The sequence below is a fragment of the Molothrus ater genome, chromosome 8 (genome assembly GCF_012460135.2).
Source record: "Molothrus ater isolate BHLD 08-10-18 breed brown headed cowbird chromosome 8, BPBGC_Mater_1.1, whole genome shotgun sequence".
Taxonomy (NCBI): domain Eukaryota; kingdom Metazoa; phylum Chordata; class Aves; order Passeriformes; family Icteridae; genus Molothrus; species Molothrus ater.
Genome location: NC_050485.2, coordinates 25348079 through 25372348, shown reverse-complemented (window position 1 = coordinate 25372348; position 24270 = coordinate 25348079). Strand labels below are relative to the sequence as shown.

Sequence of the window (24270 nt, the reverse complement as noted above, 5' to 3'; positions counted from 1 at the left end):
AATTTATAGGGAGTCTTTTGAGATTTTCATGATTTAAAAGCATATCATGCACAGTGTGAACCAAAGGGAAGAGCTGGGCCGTGAACAATTTCTTATGGCAGTTATTCGGATTCAATGTGAGCACATGGTGCCTGGATTTCTTTCTCTGAAAAATTAACCCAGGAGCTGTTTCCTCTTTCCTGTGTCCCTGGTACTACTTCCATGAGCTGAAAGGGTGGTTTTCTCATAGTTTAATCTGTGAAACTCTGGTGGGAAGCTTAGGAGTCTGGTATGCAGGTCACTAATGAAGGTGGATAGGCTGCTGGCAGCATAGAAGAAAACTTTGGGTATTTAAAAGTAAAACCTCTTGTTAGAATGAACTTGTTTTAATAAACTTATATAGGTTTTCTTTTGTAAGGGAGAATTTTAGGACAGAAGTAGAACAAATAAACTTTTTGCTTGGAAGCTGAGTGGGTTTTAATAAAATGATAGAGGAGGGAATTGGCATGGAGTACATTCTGAACTTGGGCTATTGCTTCACCCACTGGCCTGAAAATCTAAAACTAAAACCAAGCAGACTAAAACCTAAAGAAACACGGAACTTGTAGGATTTATTCTGAGCAGTAATAGGAATGCTCAAAAGTGTGAGTAATTGGTGGGGTTTAAGAGATGGTTTTTCATACCATTATGGGGGGTTAATCAGTCTTTTCATACACCTTGCTGCCATGACTTTCTATTCCTTTGTCTTTAATATGGTATATGCACACCTAAAGGGTCTTTCAGGACTGTGGCTTTGGCAATGTTTTTCTACATGGAGTTTGTGCTAGATTGTTTAATTTTTCAATGGTTTTGAAAAAGAATATTCAAAAATACAAAAAACATTTTCATTTTCTCTGATTACCCTAAGTGATTTCACCATGAGAAGTACTCATGTCTCCTTTGTCAGTCACTGCAGAAGTTATGGCATTTCAGCATGCACAGGCACCTCCTTCCCCATTGCTGACAGTGCTGAAGATCTGCTTCTGTCACGCAGGATTGTGTTGAGGTACTATTTTCTGACTGAAACTAGGACAGCCACATCAGAGTGGAAGGCACAGTTCCTGATGAGATGTATGAATGCAGCACAAAACTGTGCTGATGGCCTTATGCTCTTTCCTGTTTCTGGTTTCTGTGGAGCATTCCACAATGGCACAAAATTTTGCCCTGATTAAGAAGGGAGGGGCTGTGTGGCTGTCACTGGAGGATGTAACAGATAGCTGGGACCCCAGCAGTGCTGCAGTCCTAGAGTGAGTGCAGGGCACTTTTCCTGACCTCAGTCCTAACCTCAGAATGTAATTAACAACATAAAAATAGCATGCTTGTTTCTCCTACTCTGGAATTCTGTTACTAAAAACTGTCTGATGAAAAGTAAAAAACTGAGTATTTTATAAAAAATAATTCTCAGTCTATTTAGCACCAGTAATTACACACTCCTGATCTTAGTATTCCATAAAATTTTTTTAGCCTGATTCTAATTCTGGGATTTTACAGTTTCTTGATTCTTGTATGATCTTCCCCAAGAGTACATCAGCCAGTGGCAGGGAACAGGGATAAAAAAAAAAATCACACTGCTTTTCCTGTTTCTTCTTCCAAATTTCTATGCCTGCTTTCTTCTATCTGCTTCTAAGACTACCAGATGTCAAATTATTAATTGGGGGGAACATTCATTAGTCATTTATGTCTCTGGTTCCTCTGGCAAGCAGAGCAGGAGAGGGACAAGAGAAGAAAGCAGGACTTGGAAGGAGATATGAGGAGCTGTGCAGCTGCTTTGCAGGTCCCAGGGAGGCTCAAAGCTGAGGGTGTGTGCAGCTCCCACATGATGTCCAAAGCTCGCACATGTGCCAAACAGGCTGGCACCAAGACCATATGAAATTGATTATCATGTCTGACCTTCCTTCTAGTATTGTACTAGCATTCTTTTTTAAGGTTTAGGTCACCCTCAGCCTTCAGGGTAAGGTGTATGAGGAGCTGAATAATTTTCTTTTTGTTTTAGTATATACCAGAAGATTAATATTCCATGAGCTGACCTTCTCAGTATCTTTTGGAGTGTGTTAAAATTTTTAGTACCTGTGACATCTTAGAACAAGGAATTCCATAAATTATTTGAGGAACCTCTTGTCTTACTTTGAACCCCTCAGCTTCACTTGGCACATGTCGCTTATCAGTACTTGATTGCATTTGTATGGCCAACCATCCAGAATCCCTGGGAAATGCTTTGAACTGGGAAGTGCTGGAGAACCACAATCAATCCACTGGTCTTTGCAATGCTCCATTATTTGTGATTGGCCCTTAAGTGCTCATGGCTGCTCTGGAAGCTGCCGGTTCATTTCCTTGGATTTTCCTCTCTCCTGTTACCTTAAGCAAGCCTGTGCTGGTTCATTGTGCTCTGTCCTGAGTCTGGCTCTGCTGTTAAAACCCCCCTCACCATGCAGCCATGCCTTCAGATCACTGGTAAATATGCCTGTGAAGATCCCAGGACAGCTTCTCTGTTCCTAATGTGATGGAAAGAAATGGCAAGGTGGGCAATTTATTTCATGCCCCTTAGTTTCATTCTGGGGAATGGAAGAGAGCATCATCTCATGTCTGTTTTGCTTTCTGATATCAGGAGTTCTGTTTCTGAAGGATAGAGGGGAAAGGTAGTTCTGCAGGTACCTACAACTGAAGAGGAATCTGTCTTGAATACATGGCAAAGAAATCCCACTTCTGCCTCCTGTGCTGAGTGCACTTTTCAAAGGTTGATGAGTGATGAGGGGCTGTAGAAGCATGTTACTGACACGAGTAATTTGTGCAATAGCTGGTTATAAGCACATCTGTCATTCCAAAGTGTATTTGGGTGATTTAAGCATTTTTACTGATGGGACTGTAACCACCTATAACCCAGCTATGCCATTGCCTATAGGATATGAATCCATCCTCTTTATAAACACATTGCTTCCTGCTAGGATTACGTTTCTTTATTTCTCAGCCAGCTTGCTATAGCTGGCTGCAGCACTAATGGATGGAGATCATCCTTCTAAAACTACTGACGAGTTAAAAGGCCACTGGTGACAGACATGAAGGGATGAAATACAGTAGGAGAAAAGAGACAGGAAGACTCTGTATAATCTTCTAGATTGTTAAGGCTCTGTGTGCACTGAGCTTTGGATGGCAGGTGAGCTTCTGCTACTGTACATGATAAATGAAATTTTGCATCAGGCTGGGCCTGATTTTAATTATACCGTTATCCTCTCAGCAGACTTTTTCCACAATTTTAGTTGAGAACTTTTTATTTACTTTTTGTTATTCTTTTTACAGAAGAGAAAGAAAATGGAGAAGGAAAGATTATCTGTCACTGAGCAATTAACTGAGTGTATTGGATTTATTTCTCTTCCTCCCATAGATATCTCTCAGATCAAAAACAGGATTAAGCTGTGAGAGTTAGGAGAAGATGTTTTTACCACTGGAGTGAGATAAGCTTGCATTTCAAATAAATAAAAATGTCGGAATTGTGTGCATGGTATCCATGAGCTGTAGACAGCTGTGGGAGGACTCATCTTTTCCTGTTTGTGTAAATATGATGCTCTGGAAAGATGTGCATGAGTGACACTTTCCCTCAGGATCTTGAGAGGCTCTCAAGCCACAAGTGCTGCCATTCACCTCTTTGCCTTCTTATTGCTCTGTATTTGGTCAGAAATGAGGCATTTCCTGGAACTTTGTATAAAAATAACAGTAATTAAACTTTCATTTTCAGCCAGGAATTAGGAAGATGTAGAGTTTGCTTAGTGTGAGAATATTTTAAATCATAATCTGTTGCTGTGTTAGTTCTGGAAGCTTCTGATGATAATCTTGGCACTTCAACATTTTGCCTGAGCTCTGAACTCCCCAGTTCAGGAGTGATTATCACTTCCAACCTGCCCTCCACTGCTTCTAGTTTCTGCATTAAGGAAGCTTCAGCACAAATGCCATAAAGAAATCTCAAGCATGCTGATAAATACTTATGTCTCATGTAGATCTAGATTTAATTTTCCATATGTAAAGTGGGGGTTGTTTATAGTTGCTATTTTTTTTTTATTCTTGGAAAGCTAAAAATTGATCTGTTTCTAGCTCAGTTTCTAGCTTTTACATGGCCTTTTTATTTAACCTTTAGCTGCTATTTTAACTCCTCCATCAATTTACTTATCCATTCCTTCCACTACCACCACTGCACATCATGCTGCGACTCTGTCCTTTCAAGAGGGGAATTTGGGTTGTAATCCAGAGAAGAGTCAGATTTGACCCCAGCCCTGTGACTAGAAATACTACAGGTGTTTTGAAGCCTCCCATGTTGCTGCTTCTGCATTCAGGCTCCTTTCCCTCTCTGCAGATGAAAACCATAGCCACCCAGAACTGTCGATGTGTTTGTGGAGATTTTTCTTTGACTGTTTGTGGAGATTTTTCTTCTGGTCTAGAGAGTTTTTGGAACAGGAGACTTGAAAGTTTGTCTGTGTTTGCTTTATGGGAATTTCTAGGTTATGTCTGTTATTGTATTCATCTCCTGGACCTTTTATGCAGGTTCTTTACTTCTGTTTTGCAGATTGACTGTTTTCAACTCACATTTATCTTCTACCTGCTAAGCCACACTAATAAGGTCACAATGTGTGGCTTAGTGACACAGTGTGCTCTGCAACAGCAGATTAGGGTCTTTTAGCTGAAGTAGGAGGTAGGAGAAGAAAATACATATGAGAGGAACTGAAAAAGTGAGGGGAAGGAAAGTCTCATTAAGCACATTTTAGCCAGCAGTTTTGTGGGAAAGAGGAACTTGAAAAGGACTATTTAAAAGGCTTTTATCTATAAATACGGTGTCCCAGCTGCCCAGTGTAAGTCACTTTTCTTAAATGAATATCAGAGCTTGATAAATGCTGCTACATTATCTCCCATGGGCCTTTAGTGACATTGTAACAATGACATTTCCTTGTGTCTTTGGTTTAATCCTTTTTTTCATTTTCTCCTCTGCAAATGTAGGAGCCTCTGGCTGGTCTATGTATAGATGCTGGAGGGTTTCTGGGAGAGGGAGGAATGGGTTTGCACACTCATCTATTCATGTAGGAAGCAGCAGCTTTTTATGGATTGATCACAGTGGGAGATCTGCCTGCGCTGCAAGTGGGCTGGGAACGTGGATCTTTGTGCCCTGAGTGTGGAGCTCAGTGCAGCCTTTCTCCTGTGTGTGGGGACACTGTTCAGCCATCAGGCCCCCACAGGACCCAACACTTTATAGAGCGACCAATTTTTGTACCTAAGAGGGCTCATTTAACCCTGGTGACTAACAGTAATAAAAACTTCTAGCACAGTCAACTCTTCTACTTGGCTGCCAAAGTTTCCTTGGGTGTTCTTTTTGTTATCAAAACCAGCTCCAATAAAGGTGAAGGGTGGGGAGGGGCAACTACCAACCAAACAAAGAAAAGTGCATCCTAAACTCCCCCAAATGACCAACCTAGGAAACAACCCACAGCAGAAGCTTAGTTTGGCGGGAAACTTAAGGTTTTTTTAAATTTTGCCAATTTTGTATTCCCTAAAGAATAAGGACCAGTAAAACCATTGCATTTTGTGGTGGCATATCATATGTTTGCCTAATCTATCTCATGTAAATTCTGCCTTGACTTATCTTGAAGAGTCATATCCTGATATTATGAAAGATCAGATTTGGTTGAGGATTTAGTGATGTGCTTCTCACTCCCTGGTTTGTGAGGATAAAATATTCAGCACTAATGATGATGTAAATTTATTAAGCCTATTAAAAATTTGTTCTCTGTTGCAGCCAGTCATGAAATGTAGGAGTGTTATCAAGTAAATCAGAGAGAATCCAAATCCATTTTATGCATGAAAGAAACATGTAAATCAAGATAATGAATATTAATGCTGACATATATTAGCAATTTACTGTAAATAACAAATGCACCACATTCATGCCTCTTAAAAGGCATACAGTATTTCCACATACTTTGTCATTCTTACTCTGCAAATTAGATGATGAACTTCCATATCTGTTTCTGAGGCTGTACCTGTTTGCTCAAATGATGTTGGTAAAACATAACAGAAATATCTCTGGTTCTGGTCCACAGGGTTCATCCGTCTGCTGTGGCTGTGTAATAACTGCAGACAAGCTAGACTGGAGCTGATGTCTAGGGGGAAAGACAAACCACACAGTGCTCACCAGTTCATAAACAGAAAGTAAAACACCCTTTGTGTTCTGGTATTTCCATTCCTGTCATAGCTCATGCATTCATTTTGCAGAGCTGAGTGGGTAAAATTGTACTCATCTTTTGAGAGGGGTATATCCACTTCTAATCCCCAAAAGGAAGGAGTACATTTGGGGCTGAGCTTGGGTTAACAGGGAGATACTTCAGTTGAAAGCATTATATAAGCTTGAGATCTGAACTCTAAGGTTTTCGGATCCAGGTCCAAATATTTTTGCATCTGAACCTCAGGAATTATCCAAACAAACAGTCAAAGCTTATTGTTACTGCAGAAAGAGCCAGGCATATGTCATTAGGTCTTTCTTGGAGGACTTAGTGAAGTATCTGGGAAAGATGTGCTGTAAAATTGTATATTTAAATATATATCAATGGTATGTTTGTTGTGCAGCATAAACTGACTGTCATTTACCCTGAAACATAGTGGCTTGCTTGGAACTATCCTTTTTTTTTCTGATTTCTCTAACCTACCAAATAAATAATTGGTCAAAATGGAAAAGGACAAATAAAGCTCACAATTAATCAATTAGTGCCTTCAATAATGGTAGCAAAGCTGGCTTTTGAGTGTGATCCTGCCAGTGGCTGCTGTGCTTACGGAGTGGGGTTTGTGTCAAAGGACATCAAGGCATGAGCTGTTTGGCAGGAAGGCACAGAGCCCTTGAGGAAGGCTGAAGCTGCTGCTTGGGACTCAGTTCTGTGTGTGCACAGAATTGTTGGTGGATATTGTGCAGGTCACTGGGCCAGCTAGGGCAAGGAAGGGTCACTTTGCCCTTGTCATTAGGATGTACCATTTGAGGGCCTGTGTGTACTCAGCACTGGGAAAGTTTGTCCTTGTGTGACAGGAACAACCTGGGGGAGACTCAGTTCCTGGTGAGCAAGGAATTAATTTGCAGCTCGAGTTCCCCTTATGTAGGAGGAGGCATGGGGGAATTCTGGAACTTTTCTCTCGTGGCTGGCAGCTCCCTGCTGCTGTTATGCCAAGTCATTTCACTGGTGAGATGCATTAATAGGCAGAGGAAGATGTATCCTCCTGATTATGAACATCACTTGAAATGTGCTCTGAACTGATACTGTTCTTTGCCAGTAGGAGGTAAAAAGCCATTTCTTTTCACCCATTTCCCCCTATCCCCCAAATGAGTTTGTTCTGCTAGGAAGTTGTGTGAATTTCCCTAGAATCCACTGTAGTGTGTGCTGTGTAGTTGGGTGTGAAGATAAAATCTTTTTTCAATGATTCTGCAATCTAGATAGGTGGGAGTATCTATGAGAGTTGTGAGTTGAAAAGGAATCGAAATTCAGAAACACCACATGTATTGTGCATTAAATGACTTCATGAGGAGATAGATCAGATATCAGTCTCTTTCTCCAAGGCAGATTTTTTGCAGAAAGAGTGTTGTTCATTCTACTAATGTACTTTTACTGCTGCATTTTATGGCTATGTATGTATCTATGTAGGTGTTCCATTAATTTTCTTCTGGTTTTCCTTCAAGCCTGAGCTGCTGGAGCTGGGTCGTTGCTCAGAATCTCAGCTTTTCTGTGGTAGGAGAAAGCCTCACTCCCTGCTCTTCACACAGTGAAGAGAGAATTGAATAGCTTCAATTGCTGTACAGATGGGAAAGCCCAAACACAGACTCTTCACACTTAGTTCCTTAGAGCTTTTTTCTTAATTGCTTGAAGTATCTTAGCTGTGAAGACAAATCAGGATAGGATGGAAGTGGAGTAAAAATGCAGTGGGTTCCTCAATGAACTGAGCATGTTGGTACCTCTGTCATACCAAAGGCTCTGGTCAGACCAAGCAGAACCTTGGACCTGCTTTCCTGAAAACCAGCTGAATGCTGGCCATTGGCTTTTATGATTACACTGTCCAGCATTAAAAAGAAACTCCAAACAGTTATTTTGGACTTCTGTTAGGCTTACTTTTGATAAAATTAGAGGGTTTTTCGTCTTTCATAGTTACAATGCTGCAAAGGTGCTCTCTCTTCTATGGTAGAAGAGGAACAAATGAGACACCACCTCAGAGTTAATGGGGAACTGTGTATTTCCTATATATTTAGGGGAAACAAAGCTGGGTGGAAGGGACACCGAGACTGAAGAGATGGCAGATTCCTTGTCACTTATTAATAGTCAGGCCCAGCAGGCCCTGACTGCCTGTCTTGAGCTGCTGAGAGATTTTTGTTAAGCTGCTGGCTTTATAATCTGCACAGCACTCAGCTGCCAGTCTGATGGGCCCTGTAACCTCAGGGGAAAAAGGGATGCAGTCAAAATCAGGCCAACATTGGCTTTTTGTATTTGAATAGGAAACCTTTTTCAAACAACCTGAAAGGGAAATAGGAGGCCAGAACAACTGTCTGTTTAATTACCCTTCTGTAATACAGCAAGATAAAAGGAATTTTTAGGCAGCTCTAAGCTCCCATTCTGCTTTACCAACAAGTCACTGTTTTCTTACTGATAGTTCAAGTGTTTACATTGTCAGCTCCAAAAGATCAATGTAGGAGGCTGAAAATGCCACATTTTTAGTCTCCTTTATTTCTCCAGTGTTTAGAGCTGTGAAATGAGAAGGACAGCTCTGGGTCCTGGCCTTCCTACATCCAGCTATAGGCAAGCTCCTTCACTGCTGCATGTGTGGGTAATAAGGTTACCTGCCCATCTACATGAGCTGAGGGTTTTGGATTAAACTGGTTAATAAAATCCAGTCTTGGAAGAGTGAGAGTGGAGAAACCTACATAAACCTACAGTCTCTATCCATGGCTGAAGCCTAACAGAGATTTGATCAATGCTTTACCAAGATGTCTGATATATTATCTTCCCCTGCCTAACAGAACCATGAGAAACTCTTGTATGTCTTTGCAGGCAGACTGGATTGTCATCTTTGGGTCAATGTGTGATATTGTTAGTTTGGATTTTGCCTGAACAGAGGCTAATGCCTGCAAAAGAATAAGAAATGAGAACCAAACCCATTCCTTTTAAACTCCTTCCAAGGGGTTTAAACACCACAGATGTTTTATGACCACAGACTGTATGCCAATGCTGGGAAAAACACTAGAGGTAGCAGCAACGTGAAATTTTATTTTCTTTATGAAGAGATGAAAACAGCTTTTTTTTTTTCCCTAATTGCGTTTGTAGCTTTTCAGTTCCTCTGTTCTTCTGTTTTCTGTGCGGTGAGGGAGGCAGAACTAGAGCCTTTCTTTTCCCCCTTGGTGGGGCTGCCTAAGTGAAAGCAATGGCATTCTGTGGAGCAGGTAAGAATGTGAAGGTTTTGCACAGTTCTTTCTCTAAATGAGCTTTCCTTGCTGGAGTTTTCAAGAGGGACTCTGATTTTTTTCCCTAGCCTGCCTCCAGCAGTGCCCAATAAATGACAGCTACTAGCAGTGTTAAACTTTCAATAAGAAACCTACTACCTTTGAGGTAACTTTTCTTTCTTGCCCTGCTGCAGCAATCAGCTTATGCCCCAAAACATGAGCTTTGATGACTAGCCATATGACATTATTATCTAGTTAAAAATGTAAGTTATCTCAATTATAGACTGTTGGCCCTTTCCAGTGAGCACATCTGTGGCTTGCAGGGACTCTGGCCTCCTTTGGCTGTGAGCAGTGTGCACTGACTACAGGCATTGTGGAAATATAATTTCTCTTCACTTCCCTGCCAATGCTCGATGTGCTCCCTTGTTATGAGGCAGCATAAAATTTAGAGGCTAGTCACGGGGAAGGTAGTAAGAAAGAAACCCAGAGACCTCAGTAAATTTTCCTTCTAAGTGTTCCCTTTTCAAAGGTAAATGGTCTTATTCTTTGTAATCTCTCCCTGTATGTTAACAGCTTTCACAATGCTAACTCTTTTGTAAGAAAAGCACATTACAATCCCAGACTTTATCTCTGGTAAGGGAGCCAAAGAAGGAAGAAGCCAATACTCTTTTTAAAAATTTTTTCTTTACACTCCACCAGCTACTCAGCACACATGTATTGTAAATTTAAGATGTGGATGTTACTCAAAGAAGCAACTGTGATGTCACGAGTGTTTTAATAGCCTATGATTTATTTCCCTAAGTGCTTTATTAAGATGATGCACAACAGCATTTGGAAGCCAAATGCTGCCTTAAGAGAGACTTGGAGGAGTTATTTTCAATCTCCTGACTTTTCTTCCTCGACACAGTAATTTGTTTGATTGGAGCAAAAGGGCCCTGGATTCAGAACAGGGATTCTACTTCTTATTTAGCGTTTCTTTGTGCGTTAATCAGCCCAGTTTGTGATCTGAGAGAGCAGGAGTATGAATGAACTTACTGTGATATGAGAGAGCTGCATGATTCAGGGAACAGGATACTGTCTGGGCTTTGGAGATTGGAGTTCTGTTGCTGTATGAGTTTGTGGCTGTTTGATAGTGAAATATTTGGCTAGGCATAATCAAGAATCAGCAAATTCATGAGAACCAGAAGTCATGTGCAAGGAATCCTCTCCTGGCAAGGTATTTCTAATGACATTCAGGAAGGTTAGCTGTAGGTGCAGTGATATAGGGCCTCTTTGCCATTAGTCTGGTGATAAATCTGGTATAATTTCCAAGTTTTGAGACAGGAAAGGTAGTGAATCAAAATGAGACCCAAGGTAGTCACAGTGGGCAAATGGATGGCTTAGTGAGCTGAGATCACTTGAAAAAATGTATTTCAGTTCAACAAAGAATAATAGTAGGACAGGGGCTGAAGGCTGAACTTTCAGGACTATGAAATATTTACTTAGATCATGGAGAAACACACTGTCCAGTCTAATAGGGAACAAACTGGACTTCATGTCTCACTGTGAAAAGACTGAAATGCATTGATCTGATCAATGGCTCTATAAGCTAAGGAGCCAGGAGCTGAATTTTTGAAGAAATTAGAACTTTGGAATGTTTAAGATACTGACTTGACATGTAAAGATTTTTAAGACAGCATACAAATTGCAATAAAACTCTTGCCAAAACGGGATTTCTGGGCAAAAATTAAAGTGACTAACTGAAATGTTGATTTGAATTAAAGAATAGGCATAAAATTAAAGAGACCAGAAACATTCTCCTAAGGTCATGGATACAGCAAAGGCATAAAATTGCAACTGAACCAAGTTTGTTGTCTGTTTATTAGAATAGTGACTTTGGAGGTATAACAAAGGGAAGAAGACATGAATGGTGGAATAAGGTGGCCAGGTGATTATGCAGGATAGGTAAAGGATGACAAATACCGATGAGAGATGGGGTGTAAAGCTGATTTTTGGAGCAAAGAGGATTAGACATGGTTAAGATGAGAAGGGTTGTGTGAGAACTCAGCCCTTCTGCTTGTAGAAGCTGGTGTTAATTCACTGAGCTGAGTCAAACAGCACCACTTCCCACAAGCTGCAGAAATTACTTCTGTCCTGTGATGTAAAAGCAGCATCAGCCTCCCTGTTAGGCTTTTCCCCTTACTATTGATGCTACTTTGATGGCTACTGTTACCACTTAGCTTTTTAACATCATTAAGATACAAAATAAACAGAAAAGGTGGGTAGAAATAGAGTTAATGTAGCTGTAAAATCTATTCAATCTATATCCCATTAGAAAATAATGGTCAGTATTGTAATAAGTATAAATTCATTCTTCAGGCCCTCTATTAGTATAATTATGAAAACACTGGGCTTGGCAGCTGGCTTCTCCTACATTCAGTTGCTATTTTTTGTTTCAAAAGAAACATGCTGAGTGAATTGGTTTAGAAAGAAGATGTAATAAAGCTCTGAGTAAACAGGGCTTGTTAATTTGCAGAATTTCTATTGAAATTGCATGAACAGAACATGTATAGAGATATAATAGCTTCATTTATATTTGTGGATTATCTCTAAGGCACAGTAACTCCTGAAATGCTGATCAGTGCTCTACAAAAAAGGGAAAAAAAGTGGTTTTCAGTTTAGTTTTGAAAAAAATGAAAGATCTAGAGTTTTTATGCAGAGAAGCTGTATATTGCAGTTTACCCCCAAACCAAATCCATAATCCAAGTGTGTCTCATTTAACTGAGGGAATGTGTGAGGCTATTCACTCCTGTTATAATAACTATCAGTCTAGCCTTTTTTATTATAAATAAATCCATCAAGTCATTAAGAATTGATCTCTGAACAAGGGAGATCCACTGCAGTTGTACTGAGGGCTGTTTTGGATTGAATCAAAGATCCACTTGATCCAGGATCTTCCCTGTGAACCTGCAGCAGGTAAAGATGACAAGGGTGTAAGAACAAGGCCCACCCATGTGTGTTACTTTTTTGATGTAGCCTTTCAGCTTATACTGACTCCTGCCTCCACCACTTTTTAAAACCCCAGAAGTGTTTAGTGGAGGTATTTAGTAGCCCTTGGTGGGTGCATCTGTGAGGTTTATTTGTTTTTCTCAGAATGTATCCACCATTTGAACTGATACAATCTTTTAGTGTCCAGGAGGATGGGCAGCTGAAAAGCACCCGGTGGTTGTTGGCCTCTGTCAGCTGCAGAGACCTGAATTAGTGCTTGAGAAGGTAGAGTTTTTTCTGTGCCTTTAGCCATCCAGTTTCTTTTTCCTACATCTCTTTATATTTTTGAAACCTTACTGTGTGAGGAAGGCAAACTCACCCAGCTCTTTTTAGTCTTCTAAATGAACTGGCCATTCAGCATGTTGGAGAGTGAAAGTGGCAAAGTAGTAAATGACATAAAATTTCACTTGTGTGTAGCCTTTAGGGCAAGGAGCTTCATATAGCAGCTGGAGAACAGAGTGTTCTTGAGTTCTATTGATTGCTCTTTAAACATTGCTTTATCCTTTCAATGAATAAAGAAAGTAAAAAGGGAAACTTCACAAAGCTCCAATCTGTAGTTAAGAAAAATTCTGGCCCCTCCATAAACTCGTCCTGTTGTATGTTTGTATCACGCTGCTTACTAGAGAATGGAAAAATGGAAGACTAAAGGAGTGATGGTTTTGGATGATCTTCACCTCTGTATTGCTTGCAGGCTGGACAGATTGTCTCTACCACCTCTGAAATATTTTTCTTTTCAGAGAAGTGGCAACAACCTTGACTCTTAAGACCCAGTTGCTTGGAACATGATGAAAAACATTAGTTACTTGTATTTAATTTGTGGGCCTGAACCTACAGTGGGGCATTATTAGCTTAGTTGAATTTTCTGAAAGAATTTGGTGGCTTCTCTACCTTCTTCTGGTTGAACATGATGTAGAGAATTGAATTTAGCTTCAAGATAGGATGAGCCACTCCAAAAGTACCTGTAGAAATCTTGGTCAGAAAGGAAAAATCAGAGGAGACTAAAATTCTAGTAAGCTGTGTCTCTCTTGTTGTGAGAATGAAATCTGAAAGGCAGCATCATCTTCTGTAAGGTCTGGAAGTTCACTATCTGATGGGATGAGTCAGCCTCTACTGGCTGCCAAATAGCTTTTCACTGCTGGAAAGCTGGGGGAAGGAAAATCGTGTGGTTATTGCCAGCATTGTTCTCAGTGGCTGCAGGTAATGCCTTGCATGGGATGGTACCAACACCCACCCTGTCCATCTGCCCTTCTGCAGAAATTCCCCTTCTCCCTTAAACACTAACCACTGACACCTGTGTTAGCAACTTTGGGGCTCTGAGTTTGGTGGTGGGCTTTTTCTTAATTTGGAAAACTTTACAAAGAGGCCATACCTCAGTTTGGCACATAGAGAAGGTACACATGGTCTAAATCTGCCTGCATAATTCCATTCATTTTGGCACCCAATTTATTTCTCATAGGAGCTGATCCCTTCCAGCTGCACCTAATGAGCTCAAATTCATCCAGGAAGGGGTAGAGGATGCTGAGTGAATCAGCAACATCTCAGATTGCTCAGACCCTTAATTTACATGTGTATTTGGCCTACACTTGACAGTGATCATGTGCATGCCTTAATATCCCACTGGGCATTGTCATCCTGTTCTCCCACATCCTGTCCCTTCCTTTCCTTTCTAAAATGTTACTTCTCTGGCCTCTCTGCTTCTGTTTTCTTTGTTAGTTTTAAGAAGCTTTAAAATGCTCTGAAAGCTAAGTAATATATTTATATTTTTTCTGGAACATCACATGACAGTCCAGAACTTTCCTGAATGCAGATGTTGTAAACATTTGTCTTCTCAATCACTAAAGCTCTAGCAGGCTTTTATGTAATTATATAGGGTAATTATACAGACTGTCCTGCAAACTATCATTAAGTCTGTGGAAAGGCTTGTGCAGATTTCAGTAAGCTTTAGGTCAGGCTCATTACATAGCCAAAAAGACAGAATTTTTGTTGTCTGGTTTGTTTTGTCTTTACTGTCCATAAGAACACAAAGTTCTTTTGAATCAGGATTTGTAAAATGGCTCCTTTCTGTTTCTTTGTGCACCAGCCAGTAAGGTACCACCCTTGAGCACAGCCCTTGCACTGTGGCTGCTCCAGCTGAGTATCCTGGATTTGGGTGGATACAGCACATGGGTGAGCCCAGGGCAGCAGGGAAGGAATTGTTGCTGGCACATTAGGCAGTGGCTCTCAGGTTGCTGCCCAAATTCTTGGAGGAATTTACACTTTCTGGTGTTGGCATCCTATTTCTAGGAGAGATTTGCAGTGTGAGTTGGTGCTAAAGTTAATAACAGAGATTACTGAACTTAGAGGGCTCTATGAAGAATCCAACTCAGTTGCCTCAACAGTATGAACAGGGTTATCATCCATGGAATCAGAGATGCTAAGGCAGAGATAAATTTTAAGGAAGAATTTGTCTGAGGATCAAATAGGTGGGGGTGGATAAGTTTGATCAATGACCAGCTAAGGCTGTTGTCCTTGTTATCTGTTATTGGGGTCACTGTGCTCTCTCTGGGAGACAAAACAGGAAAAAAAATTGTTAGGCACCCCACAGGAGCTGTTAGAGGTTCCTGGCCAAGCTCAGCTCCTGTTTCTCTGCAGCAGGGTGCCACAGCCTCTCCTGCTCTGTGGCTCTGTGGAGTGGGTGCAGGTGGTTGCCCTGTTTTGCAGGCACCAGCTGTGCCCAGTGTGTGCCTCTGACAGTGCTGTACAGCTGTGGCAGAGACCTGTGGCAGACAAATCTCATCTGCTCAGATCATGAGCTGGCAGTAGCCCTGCCAGAAGGCCCAAGCTTGCTGCTCCCGATTTACAGAGCTCACAGGACAGTCTGTTCAGAACCTCAGCTATATCTGAAAATATCACTCTCTAATCTCTAAATGCCAAAGGGGGAAAAAAAAAAAAAGATAAACTGCCAAGAGGCCTAGATTCTTTGAAGGAGCAGGGCTGGCAGCATAACTCTTCTACAGACAGAGTCCTGCAAAAATGAGGTGGTTGCACTCAAGGAGCTGAACTTACCAGCCTGTAAATAGGACAGGACTTGTCAGCACTATCAGCTGAGTTAATGCCCAGTGGTACAGTGAGGAAGATCCACTGTTACTGTTGCCTTTCTGTCAGAGCCATAGAGTAGACAAGTAATAATGTCTTCATTCAGTATAAAAAGACTGTTCCATTAATTGAAATAATAGACTAGGACTGGGTTTGTCTGGAGGTAGAGAACAGAGATCTAGACCCAGTCCTCAGGCAGGGGTAGATGTGATTTACTTACTGTTTGTGTTCCAGTGCTGTCATTTGCTGCACTCTGGGCTGACTGGCTGGGATTAATTTATGATGCTTTCTTACTAGTGCTTCCCCTAAAGTAGACTACTGCTCCCTTGCCCACCAGCACTGCAGATCAGATGATCTATCAATTGCCACAAGAATCACTTCTTGTGTGTTTTACCTGATTTCACTCCTGATTCTCTAAAGCAAACTTTACTTTTAGCTGCTGCTTCATCTCCTGCATCTTTTTTGCTCTGTCAGCCAAAGACTTCTCTTCCAGCACGTCCCAAAGGTGTGCTTTCTTAATTCCCTGGTAAATTTTGAAATGATTCCCAGCTGGTACCAATCACTGGGCTGAATGTAGGTGTGCTGATTAGCTGCTGTGACAACTCTGTCTAATTAGCTGAGTTGGTTTCTCCTTCTCAGAGTACCCAAAGGAGATATTTGGTTCAAGGTTTTATTAAGGTGAGCTAGGAGTTAATAATTATGCACAAGGGGTTGAAGACTGATCAGCCTCTGATCTAGCTCAACAGCCTTAATTAATGGAGGCAGTAGAGGCCTCATGTTTCAGGAGTGACAGTACAATCACTAGAGTTGTCCACTTGTCCCTCTCTATTTCCCTGTAGAATAAGATTCCTTTACCTGCTCACCTTTGCACAGCCCTCAGAAAATACATTTGAGCTTGATCAGTTCATGCTCAGAAAAAAAAGTGACAACAGGCATTTTATTTACCTTGGCTGTCCATTTTTTTCTTGTATAGTTGAGCAACATCATATTTGGGAATGAAGGCTTCAGTTAAATATCTCCTTCCTTGGGAAGAGAAACTTACTAAAGAACTGGGTTTTAATCCTCAGAAAATTCCCAAAGAACTGTAAATACCTGGAATATGAAAGTGGGACTACAAGTGTTTCACAGTGCTAAGATTAGCCTTATCTCCCCTTCCTGGCCAGTAAGAACTCCCAGCACTGGTGGTGGTTCCATCTGTTCTGCAGGATTTGGTTATGTTCCTGAGCCAGGGCCTGAATGCAGTTGCTGTTCTTCCATGCTTTTCAACAGGGCTGGAGAAATTTGGTAACATGTGCTCTTTTCTTTTGGTGTCTGTACACCACTAGGAAGAAAAGTGTCTCTGGCACATGCAAAGGCAGAAGAGTTCAGGGTGATTTTCTTCTTTTGGTAGCAAGGGGTTCAGTATCTGGTGTTGCCACAAGGAATTTTGGACTGTGCAGTTTCTCTCCCACCCTCAGCTTCCCTCTTCTGTCCTTGCATTCAAGCCAGTCTTGGAACACCAGTACCTTCTTTTCTGGCTACCTGTTTACAGGGTTTGGGATTGTTTGTCCCACTTGGATGCCTTACTGATGGATTTTCTGGGTGGTTTGAACTAGTTTGGGTTGTAACACATTTCTTCTGCAGACACAATTGCTTCCCCTCCTGCAGGTTAAAGCCCTTCCTCTGCCTCATTCTGTCAATGTCCCTTAATGGTCCCTAAGGGCCATTTAAGAGGCAACTTTTCCTGAGCCAAGTTTTCTTGTTTCCTCCATTCTCTTCAGGAGCAGCTTCTCCCATCTATCTCATCTTTTACACCATTTTGAAATGTCCTGTATCAAAACTGTCAGCAGCTCAGGAATCCAATAAAACATAGTTTTTTAACAGTTAATAACTTCAGGATTTTTCCCATTAAGTTTTAACATGAAGTAAGATGCTAAATAAAATCAAAGGAGTTTTATTTCATTCTCTTCAACAGTTCTGCTCTACTCTCATAAATAAAACATTCTCAAAAAAAAGACACTTATTTTAATATATTCACACACTGCCACCCAGGCTGAGTTCCTTGACTCTCAGCAACCTCACACAGTGTTGATAACTTCGTGGGACCACTGCTGTGCTGTGTGTGGATGAGTCAGCTTTCCATTTTCACTGTAGCTTTAGTTTTTCTTGCAAACAGACATTTCTCCTAAAAAACTCTGGCTTACTTTCTGAGGTTTGTCATGGTCCTCCCTCACAGTTGTCTCCATTGCTGTGAGGATCCCTGTCACATTCAAACACTGCTTACAATCACCTGAAATAAATGGTTCTAGGTGCAAGGGCTTTCCTTGCAGAACCTCCTTCTTTGCACATTTTCTTTGCTTATTGTCTATAATGAAATTAAAAGAGCCAATCCAGTCTCAGCTGCACCCTATACCTGATTATTCTTGCTGATAGTTGAGATTATCCAGGTTATTCCTTTTTCTTCCCTCTTTTGAACCAGTAAATTTTGCTACACTGGAAATGTGCAGAATTTCATTTTTGTTTTAATGAACTGCTGCTGGAAGAGTCTTTCCTTTTTTGAACCCAATCACTTTGTCAGCTTGATTAGTCAAATTGCTGGTGAATCTATTACTCTTCTCCATAATCATGAGTGTGGTTGTATTATTAAATATCTTTCTCTGTCCTACACACAAGCAGAGTTCAAAGGGGTGAAGGAGAGCACTACCCCATAATAATTAGTAGTACAGTGGCTGAGTGAGCTCTCTTCACATGGAGGATGCTCCTAAATTGAAATTTTGTATTATTTGAGAAAGGCTGCATCTCAGTGTTTGCCTTGCTGTAAAGGAGGATTTGCTTGGAAGTAATTTCAGTGTATTGGTGGTTGCTGCAGTAACAGCCCCAGCTGTTGTTCTAATGCTTAGACAGCTACAGATGCATCAGTGCTTTTGCTGACTGTTCTGCTGAGTGCTGTCCTCTCTTCTCAACAAAACCTGGACCTCTCACATCTCAGAACTAAAAAAAAATCTGCTCCTTCTGATGTTATGCAAGGAAATTCTATTCAGGAAAAGGTTTGCTTTGGCAGGTTGGCATTTTCTAAAGTGAAAACATGTCTGAAACATTTCCAGGTGAACCTGAAAATGACTGGCTTAAATTTCAGTTTTATCCCTGAATTTTCAAACACTGTGCTTGTGTGTATGTGGCTTTGTATTTTTGTTTTATTGTGGTTTTATTGGTTTTTGTTTGGTTTGTTGTTTGGTTTTTTTTTTCCCCAACCACTCTTTCTAGGCAGAAGCACAAATCTGTGAAGTAATGAAGATTGTTCAGGAAGTGTGACAGCACAAATGTCAAAAATACTCTTGGAGGCTTCTTCAGGATTCCTGAAGAACTTGAGAGTTGTCAGGGGAAATTTACACCAAGATGAACTTACTTAGCTGTCTGGACAAACTTACTTGGCTGTCTAGACAAACAGAATTTCTGTTTTATGAGGAATTTTGCATTTTTGAAACTAGTAAAACCTGATAGTAAAATAGACAGTGAAACCTGTCACTAAATGGATGATGTCATTCAGCCAGGTACTAGAAAGGCTGGACAGGTCCCTGGAGGATATTTTGATTTTATTCAGAAACTGTCACCTGATTGAGAACATCCTTAGGGAAAATTTATTTTCAATGGAAAAGATCTACTAGGACATGTTACATTCTTGTATGGGTGCCACAGGAACAGGAGGTCACAGGCTCTGCTTTGCTGTTGACAGTGAAAGGCTCATCAGCAATGTGGGGGTGCCACAAGATCTGATGTCCCTGTGCTCTCTAGAGGTTCTGGTTCAGGGATTCACATGCCACTAGCACAAGCTTATCTCTTGGCTTTTGTTTGTGATGGTTCCAGCTGTCACCAGCTGCAGTGTGCAGGGGATTTGGCTACTGCTGAGAGTGCCCCTGAGACAGCATGACAGGTATTGCCTCTCTGCTCATTGTGCTGCTCCCCTGGAAAGCCCAAATGTCCCTGGCAGGCACAGCACCAATAAGAGATCCTCGTGGGGTGCACACCCAATAACCCCTCTCTCACACTGAAAGCTGCTCCCACTGCATTCCTGTTGCTGCAGCAATTAGAAATAAGAAATCTGACTTGTCAGGGGCTCGGCCAAACTGTCCCAGCTCTGCTTTCCCTACTTTCTGTGGGATAGTCTGCCCCAGATCTTGAACAGTGGGGCAGGAATATTTCAGTTTTGCCCACGTGTCTGAGCAGTCCTTGGGCTGGCTGAACCTTCTCTCTTGGGTGCCTGACACTTTCCTCTTTTGCTTGACATGCCTCTCTTGAAGCCAGCCTGGAAAGTGTTTGCAGTTGAAGCAAGTGGAGCAAATTCTAATTTGTCTGGAATGGGCCCTCCTGTTAAATGTTAAACTGACCTTTTCAAGAGAAATTTACTTGATAGTTCTAAGTGAAGCCCTGCTTTAAGCTAAACCTGTCACTACAACGTGATTAAAATCACTTAAATGTACATCAGTTGCACATATTATTAATGGAAATTGAAATCAGCCTAAATGGTAGCCATAAATTTTAAAACAGGGGGAAGAGGATGGAGACAGAAAAACCCATACATGAAGTGAAGGTTAAGGTGCCTTATTCACCCAAAAATTAGATGAGCTGAACAGGAAACTTTATTCTGTAGCAGTGAAAAAATCACAGATGCTTTTTTCATGTATTTACAGTCCTCCAATTCTCATCTACTGAAAAGGGAAATTCAGTGCATTTTTGGCAGGAATTTGACCTGTGAAGACATAGAAGGATTGGTCACAGTTGTCTGGTCTTGTTTCACCTGCCACAGGACCTTTACCCAACAAATGATGAGATTTCTGGGGCTGTGACAGGTGATGAAAGGTGTGTGTAGATGGTGCTGGAAGGGGGCTTGGGGCACACCTGAGATCCATGAATGTCTGCTCCCACTTGAACTGCACATTTAAAATCTTGCACCTGTTCTTGCCTCCTTCCCTTCCCCTCCACCCAGGGGCACAGCTCCAGTGTTTGGCTACCACAGCAACTGTTCCATAAAGTGTCTGTTCTAATTGGACACAAATAAATCAAAAATGAATTGAAGACCTTCCACTTACAGTCATTTTTCAGTGACTTTCTATCACACAGCAGGATTGGACTTGGCAACCATCTCCCAGAGAAATGTCCAGGGCCTTATGAAGGTCCTTTTTGAGGGTATAATTGTTATGTAGCTGTGTGACCTTTGCCATTCCAAGTGCAAATTGAACCTTTTGTAATTAATAACTCTTTTCTACCAGCCTTGGCTTTCACACAGGTGAAATTAGCATGGCTTTTTCCAGCTGTTTTGGGACATTGGGGGTTTCTAGGGCTTTTGTGGTCAAGTGTGGAATTTGGTTAGCAAAGCTGTAATTTTTTGAGCATGTTAGAAGACACACCTTTATTAAGGGTGTTGGTGGTGGCTGAGGATGACAGCTCTGTTATAAGAAGGTGGAAAGAATTTTCAGGTACTTGGCTGAGCTCTGTTGCTAGCATGATTTTAATGACTAGATTGTATAATTAATGTCGTTATACACCCACATCTTTGGAAAAACCTTCCTTATAATTTTAATTCCAAATAAATTAGAAACAGATGGCTTTGGGATAAATAAGTCTTCTGGTCAATTTTTTTTTAGGATGTTTAGGAATGTGGGTTGTGAGTAGTGGATGAATATGGCCCATCAGGAAGGATTTTAGTGTCAGGGACTTTTTAAAGATGTTTCAATCTGCAGTCCTTATATTCTCACAAACAGAAAACTTTAAAATAAGATGTTTTTGCAATGCAGGGCAAAATAGTAACCTGATTTTGTGCTAAATGTTTCTTATGTGGAATTTACAGCCAAGCTTTAACTTACTTTTATCTTTTACCACTAACATAAAAGCAAATCCCATTTTATCTGTAGCTGGTGCTGACTTAAAGATGACTTTGAAAATCAAAGAACCCAAAGACCTGAGCTCATTTCTGGACTGTCAGCCTGCAATTCCTCTCTGCCCAGATGCCAGTGTATCAGTTTGCTAATAGACTGTTTGAACACCTCACCTTGACCACAGCTTGCTCTGTTCTTAACACACAGCACAAGCTCCTGACCATTTTTCCTGCAGAGTGATAGGGAGCATGCATTCTCTGCAGGCCTGGAAAACAGTATTAATCTTCTGCTGTGTACTTTCATTTCATTTCCTGTAAAAATCCATCTTCTGCTTCTGGAGTTGACCTAAGGTTAGATGTCAGAGGAACAAATTGCTGTCACCTGCTCCATACCCCAAGAGTGGCTATAAATAGCAAGCTTTATAACCCCACTGATCCTTGAGATACAGAGTGATAAATATTCTTCTACCAACCAAGAGGAAAAAAGTAAAGCTGCGTGGCTCTGGGTGTTGTCTATTATTTGCAGCTGACACAAGTGGTAGAGCTGCATCACTCAAATTGTTTTAAAATGAAAACCAGCAACATTCATTGTATTTGTCTGCTTAAAAGCATTAATTAGTGATTCTTGAGTAGAGTAGTCCAGGAGCACAGCTTTTACATGCAGCAACAACAAATTCTTTCTTAGGTGCTGTGGTGTGCTAAGAGTCGAGCTAGCAGCTCAGTGTGTTCACTGCTTGGACTCAGAGAATGAATTGAAAACCTTTCCAGTAGAACAATTTTCTTCAGGGAAATGCAGCATTATTCAGATAAATCTTCTGCAATATTTTAAAAATGAAATCTTGACAGAAAATGTGGGAATAATCTGAAACTGAAAGTGTGTTTCATTTGGATTTTTCTCCTTGTTTCATTGGAGCTTTTTTTCCTGTAGGGTGACAGCTGGACTGTGTTATAAAATATTCAATTGAATGGATAATGATAACGCTGGTACAAGTGAAATGAAACACTCTGAATTACTATTTTTTAAATTTAATCTCTTTCCCTCCTGTATTCTTACTCCATCCAGTTTTTTGGGAATAATGATATTTTAAAGCAAGGCAAAAAAAAAAAAATAGTGTTGGCTAAGGGATTGCATCTTCCCACTAACTTTAGTATGAATTAATGCATGAAGCACATTTTTAGCTGGTTTTAAAATGCTACTGGTCCTTGGGAGTTATTCCATTATAACAACTAAGGGGCTTGGACAGTGATTTTGACAATAATGTCTTGGGCTGTCTGGATCTTTTAAGCTTTCTAGCTGTTGATTTGCACTGGCAGGATAGAATGAAGATTGCATATTGTGTTGCAAATGCCTGGATGGTGCTAGCCAGAAAATCTTTTCTCTGGCTTTTAGTACATACCCTGCAGAAGACCTGCAATGCATTTATGGCACAGTAAAACTGCTCCTTACTCTTAATTGGAGGTGGGATAAAGTGGCTTTCTGGATGTATAATGTGGCTGTGGATGCTAAGGCAGCTCTGCTGAACAAGTGTATCAAACTTTCTAACTGAGCTCAGCCTGCTGAGAGGGTGTTTTAGGGAAGCTGCAATGACCTCAGTGTTATGATGGGGTGGGAAGTGTAGGACATGTATGGTTGTCTCATCTCCCTGATTAATGGAAAAGCTTCCTGTTGTTCTGCCCTCAAGCTACAAAATCCATTAACCACCCCTTGGGGTGCCTGAAATTTATTCTGGCCATTACCATCAATTAGAAAGTTAATAGCGTGATGATTGCTGGGCTCCAGTCCCTGCTATTTGTGTGATTTACACCAGACTGGGGTGAGAATGGGAAGAATCAACACTCAAGGAACCACTTTATGAGCAAGAATTTGGCATTAAGGGTGTGCTGATGTCAGTATGCCCCTGTAAACATATGGCAAGAAGAATCATAAGTCATTCTCAATCCTAATTTAAAAGGCAGCTTTTGATTTAAACATATGGAAGAATGACTTTAATATCCAGCACAGCTAGGCTGAGATTTGTTTTGTTGATGACCATAGGCCTTGAGAGAGACTGGGCCTGTGGGAATGGCTGCATTCTGAGTTGCAGTGTTGCAGAGTGTTCACGCCTCTGATGAAGGAAGGAAGGGCAGCAATTTGCATCCTACCCTGCTTGCTTGTTTTGGCAAATGAGTCAGGTGGACAAGGTTTTGCAGACTGGTGCTCTTCCACTTATATTCCACTGATCCCCCAAAATTCCCTTGAGGTGACAAGGAAAAAGCCTGGTGTCAGTAAACTTTCATTCCTTTCTTCAGGGGTCGCTCACTGAAAATAATGCTGTAATGGCAAATGGAAAAGTGTTGAAAACCACTACTATGGACTTAGGGACAGAGAAAATGCTTGGTTCATACACACCATCAGATGAGTGAGCATCAATAACCTGTCAGCTTTTGGTATGTTTGGTATTATATTTGTGGTATATATTAATTCGCTGCCAAAAATTAGTGGAGTTACTGGTCCTTCCCACGTGCACCCAGATGCTGTGGCACAAAATGACTCCTAAGAAGAGCAGGAGAGATGGCTCTGGTGTTTCAGCCAGAGCACCACTTGAGCCTTTCACTGAGAGGGTCAAGTGGAGGTCTTGCTTTGATGGCTGCTCCTTTGTTTCTCACTGCTGGGTGAAAGCCAGCGCCGGATTAGAGCAGCTAAAGGGGCTGTGGCTGCCAGCCTCCCTACCCTGCTCTTGACTTCTGCTGCTTCACTCACTGAGGGACTGGAGATGAGTCTCTGAGGCCACATGGAGGTGAGAAGCTGAAAGGGAATTTGAGGGGGAAAGTTCTGGAAAGTCACCCTCTTTTCTGCTCAGGCAATGGAGAGGGA

The 24270-nt window shown here is 41.2% G+C and overlaps 1 protein-coding gene across 3 annotated transcripts in view; it reads left to right on the top strand.

Annotated features, from left to right (window-relative positions):
• SORCS1 (sortilin related VPS10 domain containing receptor 1) overlaps positions 1-24270 on the top strand; it is a 257487-nt gene that overhangs the window by 82291 nt on the left and 150926 nt on the right. The window lies entirely within an intron of this gene.